This window comes from Enhydra lutris, unplaced genomic scaffold (assembly GCF_002288905.1).
Source record: "Enhydra lutris kenyoni isolate GAN:26980312 unplaced genomic scaffold, ASM228890v2 scaffoldscaffold63, whole genome shotgun sequence".
Classification (NCBI taxonomy): domain Eukaryota; kingdom Metazoa; phylum Chordata; class Mammalia; order Carnivora; family Mustelidae; genus Enhydra; species Enhydra lutris.
Window position 1 is genome coordinate 8,902,147 of NW_019154147.1, and position 11,462 is coordinate 8,913,608.

The 11,462-nt window shown below is 41.8% G+C and overlaps 1 pseudogene; it reads right to left on the minus strand.

Annotated features, from left to right (window-relative positions):
- Positions 1-905: 905 nt before the first annotated feature.
- LOC111158837 lies at positions 906-2,759 on the minus strand (annotated as a pseudogene).
- Positions 2,760-11,462: the final 8,703 nt, after the last annotated feature.

Consider the following 11,462-nt stretch of genomic DNA (forward strand, 5'->3'; position numbering starts at 1 on the left):
GCATTAGGGTCCTTGCTCAGTGGGGAGCCTGCTTCTCTCTCTGCCTCTGCCTGCCACTTTGCCTGCTTGTGCTCTCTCTCTCTCTCTCTGACAAATAAATAAATAAAATCTTTAAAAATAATAATAATAATCCAGGGGATTCAGCACCTTCTCATAGTCTTTGGTCTCCCTCCTGAATCTCCTGATATCATGAAGATATCTAAACTTCTTTCTCTGAGTTATTATTGATAATGATTATTTTTTTCTTCTTGTTATTCGTTTTCTTTAAAAAAAAAGAAAGAAAGAAAGAAAGAAGGTCTTACCAAGGTATTTGGCGGCTTTCTTGTATTTCTTGCAATGCATCTTGCTGCCCATTCCCACTTCTAGGGAAAAATTCTTTCAAAAGAGTCTTTAATGTGGATCTTTGTTCAACAAAATCTCTGAGTCCTTCTTTGCCTGAGAATATTTTATATCATGGCCTCATGGTTGAGTGACAGTTTGGCTGGCAATAACATCGATGTTCCTTGTTGTCTTTCTATCATTTTTTCTAAATGCCCTTTTGTGTTGTCTTGTATCTAGTGAGACTCCTGAAAAGTCTGATGTTGATTGTATTCCTTAAAGATAATGAACTCTTTCTGTAAGATTTTATTTTATTTTATTTTATTTTTCTTTTTCTGGTTTCTTTTTAATAATTTTGTAAAAGCCAGGAAGCAGCTACAGACATGATCAGAAAGGAGACCACTAAAAATAAAAATTTAAAAACCAAGAGGAGAAACAGCAAAGACACATCCTTCACTCCACAATAAATACAGAGCTCTGTTAGTGGTCCCCCACCCACATCCCACGGGAGCCCTAGCTTCCCGTGTGCTCAAGGGTGCTCACCATTATTGTGCAGGGGGACCAGACAGCATTCAGGGGTGATGACATCAGATCGAATGTGTACAGGCACTGCTGAGATCAAGGTCTACAGTTTTGGCCCTAGACTTGAGTGGGGCTTGGTTACTCTTAACCTCCTCCAGGCTGTGCTGGATCCCATAGCCGAAGTAGATAGCAAAGCCAATCAGCATCCAGACCCCAAATCGGGCCCAGGTGCCCGCTGTCATCTGCATCATAAGGTAAACATTCACAAAGATGCTCACTAGTGGGAGGAGAGGCAAAGCAGGTACCTTGAAGTGCAGGGGAGTGGGACTCTGTGGCTGTCTCCAGATGACCCCAGTGATCCCAGTAATGAGCATCAGAAGCAGCACAACCACTGCGGTCCACACCGGGTCTCCAGAAAGCAGTGGGATGGGCCACTGGGCCAATACCAGGCAAAGAAGAGTCAGGAGCAGGGCAAGCAATGAGGAACACACATAGACAACTTGGCCAGAGAGCGGAGTGGGGATGGGGTTGAGAGGACAGAAGAGTCCCTGCAGGGTCAGCTTCTCTGTTTTGGGGAGCTTCTCCTCCTGTAACTCCACCTCATCTTCATCATTCCTCAGCTCAGGCTGATACCTGAGGATGAGAACACAAACAGCCACCAGAGAGTAAGCCAGCAGGGTCCCAATTGACATGAGGTCCACAAGATCAGTGAGTTCAAAGAGGAATGCCATGAATGCTGCAATAATACCAGAGACCACAGTGGCCACGATGGGGGTGTGTGTGCCCGTGTGGACCCTGGCAAGGACACGGAACAGGAGGCCATCCTCTGCCATCGCATAGATCACCCGAGGCATGGGGAACATAGAGCCTAAGAGGCTGGTAGAAAGAGCACAGAGGGATCCAATAGCCACAACATAGCGGGCAGGGGCCCAACCAGTATAAAGAAATGCCTCAGGCAGGGGACTCTCGGGTTGAAGCTGGTAGTAAGGCATCATAAGGGTAAGTGCCGAAGAGACCCCAAAATACGCCAAAAAGCAGACGAACAGTGAAATCACGATGCCCACAGGGATGGAACGCTGGGGATTCTGGGCTTCCTCGCCAGTGGTAGCAATACAGTCGAAACCAACAAATGCATAGAAACAGGTGGCTGCTCCTCGGAGAATCCCCTCGAAGCCGAAAGGCACAAATCTTCCAGAGCCCAGGGGGCCCAAGCTATTGGTGTCATTGAGGCCAGCTATGGTCAGTCTGTAGTCCTCTTCTGTGAGTTTCCAATTGTGCAGGTCCCCCTTAATGAAGCCCGAGATGATGACAAAACCGAGAACCAAAAGGTTCACCACTGTGAACACTTTGGTGACCAGGGCTGACTCACTAGCCCCCAGAGCCAGCAATCCAGTGAGCAACAACACAAGGCCCAGAGCAAAGAAGTCTGGATATTCTGCGAGGACATGGGGAACATGCAATGAGATACTCCCCTGCAGGGTCTGAGAGATTTGGTTCCCAATCAGGTTGTCAAACGCCGAGCTCCAGGCCTGGGCCACACTGGCTGTACCTATAACATAGGACAGGATGAGGTTCCAGCCCGTGGTGAAGGCCCAGAGCTCACCCACTGTGACATAACTGTAGAGATATGCAGAACCAGAACGGGGGACTCGGGCACCAAACTCCGCATAGCACAGTCCGGCCAACACAGAAGACAGGGCGGCCACCAAAAAGCAGATCACAATGGACGGTCCTGCTTTATCTTTGGCCACCTCACCAGCCAGGACATACACACCTGCACCCAAGGTGCTGCCCACACCCAGGGCCACTAAATCCAGGGTGCTCAGGCATCGGGCAAGGCGAGTCTCAGCCATGCCTGGCTCCAGCGCCCGTCTGAGTACCAGCTTTTGACCCACTCTGCGAAGGGCCCGCCACAGCATTCTAGCTGAAATTTCAGAGGAGCCTAAGATCAGAGAGCTGTTGCAAGCCCAGGGAGAGGCGAGTCTCAGATTGGGTTGGGTGAGGCTGAGTTAAGCCGAGTTGGGTTGGGGCTACCGACTTCGTTGTTCAGGCTTCAAAGCTGCGGCTTCGATTTTATTTTATTTTTTAAAGATTTATTTACTCATTGTAGAGAAGTGGGGTAGAAGCAGAGGCACAGAGAATCTCAAGCAGACTCCCCACGGAGCACAGAGCCTGATACAGGCTCAATCCCAGGACCCTGAGATCATGACCTGAGCTGAAACCAAGAGTTAGACACTCGGCCAACTGTGCCACATAGGCGGCTCTTTCTGTAAGATTTTAAATATTTTTTTTAAGATTTTATTTATTTATTTGATAGAGAGAGGGAACACAGTTGGGGGAGTGAGAATGAGAGAAGCAGGCTTCCTGCTGATCAGGGAGCCCAAAGCAGGGGTTGATCCCAGGACCCTGGGATCATGACCTGAGCAGAAGGCAGATGCTCAACGACTGAGCCACCTAGGCACCCCGAGATTTTAGATATTTTTTAATTGATATTTTAGAGGCAGCCCATAGGGTATCTAGATGTGGGGTTTTCCTTATAACTCCTCATGGGTTTCTTTTCTTTTTAATCCAAGGAAAATTTATCTATATCACTTTTTCTCCTCTCATTATTATTAAAAAAAAAAAAAAATCTCTCCACTTCTGGGACTTCTATTACCTGGATTTTAGTACTGTACCTCCTCCTTCCATGTATCTTGGGTTTTCTCCTTATTTTATATTTCTTTCTATTTTTCTTCTTCCATCTGGGAGATATCCTGAGTGTGTCTTCTAATTCACTAACTGGTCCTCCACTGAACCTTCGCTGCTCTTTGTTAAATCTATTACTTGCCTTATTTCAGTTATTTTAGTTTTCACACCCAATACTTCTTAGTCCTGTTCTGTTTTCTTGTTCCTTTTTTTTTTCTGTTGGGAGCATATAGCTAGGAGGAGTTCCCTGACATTTTTCCTGCTTGGGACTGATTACTGTGGTGGCTAACTATCATCCATCTGTTCTCCTCAGGCTTTCACAAGTCCTGGACTTCGGTGTTGACCTAATTTGACTCCTGAGGACTCTTGAGCCAGAGATCAAGACACAGCAGGTGAGAGGGAGGTAGACATTTGTCCCAAGGCAATTGCAATGAACAGCAGAAGAACTTCAGTAATTATTTCCTGTTTTATTCTTTCCCAGCCAACTTCCTACACACACACACACACACACACACACACACACACACCTCATCATCCCAGAATTTATTACAGCTTCCTCCTGTTCTTTATATTTTCCTCCTTGTTCTCTCCAAGATCACTCTTGGCGCGAGAATCCTGCAGTTGTTTGAGTCCAGCATCTTGGCTAGACACAGAACTGGAACCTCCAAGTGATTATCTCCAGTCCCTTTATTTTACAGACAAGGACACGAAAGCCCAGAGAAGCTTGACTGTCACATAGCCCATTAGTGCTGGATATCCATGCTACCTTGTGCTCCGTAGTCCACTCTGAAGATCAAAGTCACTGGCACTAACGGGGATGCTTAAAATTCACTTAATGTTCAATCAATTATTAAAGCAAGTTCAATATTGCAAAAGTATTCCTGAGCCTGATTGGAATTCATTTAGTCCATCCTGGACTAAGCATAAAAAGCATTAAAAAGTGCATGCTCTTTATTATTTTTTTTTTCATGGCTTCAAAGGTATTAACCACAGCCCAAAGGAAAAGAATCCTGGGGAAACTATATATACCACAGACACAGCTTTCTATGAAACTTCCTGAGTAGTAATAACAGACTGAAGGACAGCCCACAAACTGGGTATCATTCCAACAGCCACAGGGAGTACTCGGACTCTCCTACACAGCCAAGCCCCACCAAAATGCAGACTCTCTGCTGTCCACAGGGATGCGACCAACTCAAAGGTTTCAAGTCTACAGACTTTTTGAGTAAAAGTTGCTTTTTTTTTTTTTTCCTGGGAAGGAAACTGGGGTTGGAATTAGCTAAGTGCTAATTGAAATGGCAGGCTTGACCTCTTGTCACTAAGATCCTGCCATAAGTCCTTATGCTTAAATTGTATCCCCCTCATTCGGGAGAATACAACCCACAGAGGAAAATGTGTCCCAAGAAGAGGGATTTAAATACGATTCCCATAATAAACACCCAAACTTGCCTGGAGGATTTTATTAGCTTCCACTTCCAACAATAAATGCTCTATCTACAAAATTGAGAAACAATAGCCTGGGATCAGGCACTGACATTTGCAAAGGAGAGAACATACATTCTCATCAAATATAACACTCAGTCCTGTAAGAACTAAAAATGAGCTGTGTTAACCAAATAGTTACTCTTAGGCATCAGTCCCTCTGACCACAATCTCTGTGAAAGTGGACAATGAAAGACAAGCTTTCTCTGAATTTCAGATTGGAGCTTACCTGCCAGCCCAGCCTCCTGACACCCAACCTATTAGCTCTGATCTTCTCCTTTCAGTGGATCCAGGAAAGTGCCCTGTAAGATAGTCTGTCTCTGAGTCATTGTTAATAGCTTTGTGTATGTCCCTTCACCTCTCAATGCCTTGGTCTTATATCAGGTGGAGAAGCGGGACCATGCTCATTGCAAATAAACTGGGCAAAGTTAAGGATGTATATAGTGTAATCCTACAAATAACTATGGAAACTAGAATGCAAAAGAGGATAGCCGAACAGCTGGTACATAAATTAAAATAGAATATTAAAAATGAATTCAAATAACCCAAAAGAAGTCATGAAGGAGGAACAAAGGGACAATAAAGCTGAGAAGATGAACCGAAAAGAAATAAGAAAATGATAGATGTAAATCAGTTCCAATTCGAGTCTGAGTTTGTCAGAATAGCTAAAACAGCAAGTCCCAATGAAAAAGTGTCCATAAGAGACACAGAAGACATGGCTAGGTTGAAAATAAGTGAGTGAAAATTGATATACTATACAAACAGTAAGCATAAGAAGACTGGATTGGCTATTTTAAATCAAACAGATGCTTTCCAAACAAGGAGTATTACTGGTGATTGAGGGAAATATTCCAAAATGATGAAAAGATAATTTCAACTGGAAGACATAAGTTTCATTATGGGGTACGAACCTAATGACCAAGCTTGCCACTACATAAAGTACACACTGACAGAATTAAATTAAAGGAAAAATACATAATTCCATCATCACACTTAGGAAGGTTGTTGTTTTTTTTTTAAGATTTTATTTATTTATTTGAGAGACAGAGAGAGAGAGAGCACAAGCAGGGGGAGGGGTAGAGGGAGAGGGAGAAGCAGGCACACCACTGTACAGGGAGCCTGATGTGGGACTCAAACCCAGGACCCCAGGATGATGACCTGAGCCAAATGCAGATGCTTAACCGACTGAGCCACCCAGGGACCCTTAAATGTTCTATTTTTGAAAAAATACATGTGTACCCGTACAGAGAAAAAGTCCTTAAGGTGAATCATCAATTAAAAAAAAAAAAAAAGGTGAATCATCAAAATATCAATCATATCTATCTCAAGGTGCTGGCTAGTTAACCTAAATGTTTTCTTAGTTTCCAATTTGTCTAAAATGAATAAACATTTTGTAATCTAATAAAACAAAGGCTGGAAAAACAAGTCTCCTGATTCCAGCATCCACTCTGAAATGGGCACAGCCTTTCATCTACCTGCTCAGCTCTAATCCTTGAAGGAGGGTCAAATAGATCATTATTCATGCTGGTTAAGGAATTAAGAGCTCAGAGCAGCTCTGTGAAGGTTGTGGGAACAGCTCCATTACCTTAGGTGAAACAAACCAGGGAGGTTCCCTTTGATCCTTGGTGCCCATTTCTTTCCGCCTTCTCACGGTGGATTTGGAAGGCAACCTCCAGAGAAGGTGAGGCCAGCCTATACCCACCTGCTGTCCTTTCCAGGGTGTGGCTGGGAAAGTGGGAGCTGCTCAGACCTACCTCCAATTATTCTCTTGCCCCAAGAAGGTCACACCTGTCCATCTATCTTTGTCCAGTGGAAGGAATCTGGGGCAGGCTCATCTAGAAGGCATGGAAAGAAAGCAAGGTTTGTTTGGGGTACTCCACTCCTCCCTCCCCTTTTTCACACCACCCATCCTTCTTCCTTTATGTTCACTGCTTTTTTTTTTAAATCTTTAGCATTTGTTTTATTTAATTTTTTCAGTATTGTTCATTGCTTTTGAGACCTCAGATTCTCTCCTTTCTAATGAAAAAAAAAGTTCTCATTTTCATTAAATCATTAGCATTTGCATTTTCAATGAGAAAGAGAGAAATACTGTTCATGAAGAAATGACTCTGTAATGGAAGTATTTCAAACACCAACTTAGAGGAAGGATGGTGATGTTGTGGGTCAAAAAAGCCTAAAGCACTAGTGACCTGCACTTTCAGTAGAACAGAAACGGCAAATCCAGTTCCCATAGAGCCACTTGCCACTGGGCTATCATCCTTTAATACAATCTCTAGAGCGCATCTTCTACTGGTTTTGAGGAACCAAGTGAAAAGGGAGTTTCTATCTGGACTCTAAAAGCGCAGCCCAGAACCTCCACCCTCTCCAATAAACCATCTCCTCCAGTCGGGCAAAGTACCCAAATGTTCTCGGTTCTGTTCCTCATGTATTCAATCAACTCCGTTTAGCATCATGGGCTGCATTCTCCACAAACAGTCTAGGAAATCCTCTTTGATGTCAGGGCTCCCAACAAAGGTTCAAAGGTGGTGGCAGATACTGTTGCCTCCTCTTCTTCCATCACAGGGTAATGGTTTGCTCTTAAAAAGAGCTGTAAAGTACGGGTTCTTTTAGTCCTCTCCCTTCCTTGATGCTGCCGGGGTGATGGGTGCTTGTCAATACCACCCTCCAGTGACTGATGAGTTTGGTCTCCAATTGCTGTAGAGTGATCATTTATCACAGGGCAATGTCTTATGACAGAAAATATAGTGCCCTTGTGACTCTTCACTCTCCAGCACTCACTGACAGCAAATGAAAATGACGCTGCGTGCCAGGACCAGCCATAACTCAGCCTCATTTTCTAGAAAACCTTCATGGGCACTACAGAATAATGAGATGTGCACTGCCTAGAGGTTACAGCCTAGCCTAGCTGTGGTACGTTCAGATAAATCAGCCCAACACATGATCAATCCACCCAGAAATAAAAACCACTCTGTTCTCCTACATATTTTACTGTATAATTTAAGCAAATGTGTTCAAAGCAATATTCCTCAGTAGTCATAACCCAAGAAGGTGACCAATATTGCCTTAACTGGTATTAGTTTGAGAAAGAAGAGAAAATAATTCTCTACCCCCATCTCATTGTCTGCCATCCTGCTTGAATGACTGAAAGAAATTTGCATCTGAAAAACTATTTATGAGAATGATAAATTGACCGTGGTAGTGATAATGATGATGATGATGGCAACAACAATGATGGTGTTGATGTCATCAGTGACCACCCAGCTTATGGAATGCATTCTGCTTTGCAAAATGATAGCACATTTATTTTTCGTTTAGTCCTTAGAAGGAGCTCTGTGACATAGTGCAAGAGAATTATACATTTTTCAGATGAATAGCTGAATCCCAGAGGGTCTGACTGGCTTAGGGCTTAGCCTTGTACAACTTCTTGAAGAGTAGGGAGAGTAGACAGGAATAGAGGACTGAAGCCAGGTTGGAGCCTCAACCTCACCATCTCCTAATCCAGCCGTGTTTCTGAGCAACTTGGGAAATCCAACTTGACCTAATCCTTCCCATTTTACAGGTCATGGAACACATTCAACATAATTAAGGCAGACCATAGAGCTGTGTGAAATGAAGCAAAATTTAAAAAAATAAATAATGACTTGGCCAAAGTTATTTCACTTTAAGTGGTGGATGAATTGTATATTTATTTTTGCTTTAATTTTATTTATTTATTTACTTATTTATTTCCTTTTATTATTTTTTTAAAAGATTTTATTATTTTAAGTAATTTCTACACCCAATGTGGAGCCCAAACTTACAACCCTGAAATCAAGTGTTTCACATTCTACCAGCTGAGCCAGCCGGGTGCTCCAAATTATTTATTTTTTGAGTAAAATTTTTAAAAATATTGATAAAACAACTACTATCCATCCCTGAATAAGGTGTGGAGATACCAAGATACTCTCAGGGAGATGCTCCCTAGTTTGATATCATACTGTGAATAATAAAGGGGGGCACAGAAATGAAGATCTCCTAAATGTAGAACAGAGCCCACTATGCAGTGAAGATCACTGAAACAAGGGACACAAGCCCAAAAGTCCTCATTCCTAAAGGAGGCAGAGTTAGAACCCAAGTCACAGAATCCATGGAAAACCCACAGAGGCTATCCCTGCCTCCAACTATTCTTCCACATGCTAGTCTGGAGAGGTTGTTTGACCTTTAAAATAGTGCAAGACCTAGTTACATGCACATTTCTGTACCTTAGGTGGTCAGGTATCTTCCTCCAATGAACCATAGGCTCCATCTTATCCATCCGGTATCCCAAAAACTTTCCTAATGCCTGGAACATGATAATTTTTAGACATTGACATATGATTTGCATATTATAAAATTTCTGTTTTTCAAGTGTGCCGTTCAGTGGTTTTTGCTATATTCACAAAGTTATGCACCCATCACCACTATCCAATTCCAGAATACTGCCACACCATAAAACCCATACGCATTAGCAGAGACTCCCCAGTACCCTCTTCCCCGAGCCCATGGAAACAACTAGCTTACTTTCTGTTTCTATGGATTTGCCCATTCTGCGTGTTCCATATAAGTGGAATCATAACATGTGACCTTTGTATCTGACTGGCTTCGTCCAAGCGGCATGATATTTACAAGATCCACCCATGTTGCAGTGTGTATTACAAATTCATTCCTTTTTGGGATGGAATAATATTCTATTGTGTGGATATACCACCTTTTATTTATCTACTCATCTGCTGATGACCATGTGGGTGGCCTCCACTTTTTGGCTATCACACTAGGACTTTAATATACATTCATTGAACCAAGCAGTGACCTTCTAACTATTAATGTAATATGTGAGATAGCCAAGAAACATGAAAGCTCTTCATGCTCATTATTAATCAGAGAAGTAGAAACTAAGATCAATGCAAAATCACATCCACTTACCAGATTAGTCAAGATTTCCTACTCTAAGAGCTGTTACCTCTGATAGTGTGGTTACACTGCACTGCACTGGTTACAGCAGTGCAAATTGGTGCAAGCATTTTAAGGCAAGATATCTGAAAGACTAAGGCTCTAATAAAAAACACAGAAAAATGCTTTATTTGTGAAGATGGTTACTTATAATGATCAAATATGGGAAACAAACCTAAATGCCCCAAAATGATGAAATAGAAAAAGAATTTAATGCACACACACACAATTAAATAGTATAGCCATTAAAATTGCATTTTAAAAGGTGTTGAACTGCATCAGAAAGTATTATTAATATTCAGTGAAAGCAGACATGGTAGGATTGATCACAAATATGTGAAAATCCCACAAGAAAACAGGAATTTGAGGAAACCTACAAAAACATTAATATGAATTTATCTGAAAGATGACATTATGGATGCTTTTTATGGTGATGGGAATGAAGAAAGTAGGAAATATCTTGACCATAACTTCACCCAGTATGTCTTAAGCTAGATGGTTTTTATATACATGTGATTTAGTTTCCGTTTGAAGGATAAGTTCTAAGAGGATAAGGAACTATCTTAAATAGTACGATATCTGTATTAGATATAGAACAAATATTTTTTTTCATTAGTTAAAAAAACCCTTTTCACTTTTATTAGACCCCATTTAACCCACTCAGCCATGTATACATAGAACAGATATTTCCAGTAATTTTCATTATTAAGAACAAGGTAATGGATACATACAAGACTGAACTTACATTCAGTTCAGAAACTTACGTTTCTGTAAATTTCTATAATTCTTTTCAACAGGGTCATCCCAAAAGTGGTTAAAGAAATGGTGGTCCTCAGTACCTATTAGACTGCCCACCTCTGAGAACCTTCTGGAATAAAGGACATGTGGGACACATTAGACCATTAAATGTTGAGAGTATTGAGTAGATACGAAGACAGAGGCAAATGATTGAAAAGTCACGGATAGAGTGAAATATGTCACACTGAGTTTTGCTGCCAATGCAGAAAGTATGTTTTCATCCTGTGCATGAGTGAAGGGGCAGGTGAGAGAGAGTATTCTAGTCATTGGGAAGAAATTGAGCAGTATTGGCCTTGATGTTTATGCAACTGTTATAAGTCGTGAGTTAGAGTTTTAAATGCATTTGCCACAGGCATCTTTTTTCCATTAGATTTAAACATTCAAGTCTCTTTTACGGAAAATGTACTCCCACATGGCCTTAATTCACTTCTGCTCAACTTATCAAAACATTATCCCATAAGATTCATTTTAAGTCCAGAAAATTATCTGAGCTTCTTGTATGAAGCTGCTTTGGTTCTTCTTATAAACAAGTTCTCTCAATTACTGGTTTTGCATGCCCTTCAACTTTGCATGTGTTTGCGTGACTTGAGTTTAACTTAAAATTCAATACCTTTGAATTTGAGCTGCAGACATTATCCAGATAATTCAAATGTAAGTATCTGTGCAGTTCAAATGATCTCAAGTAAAGA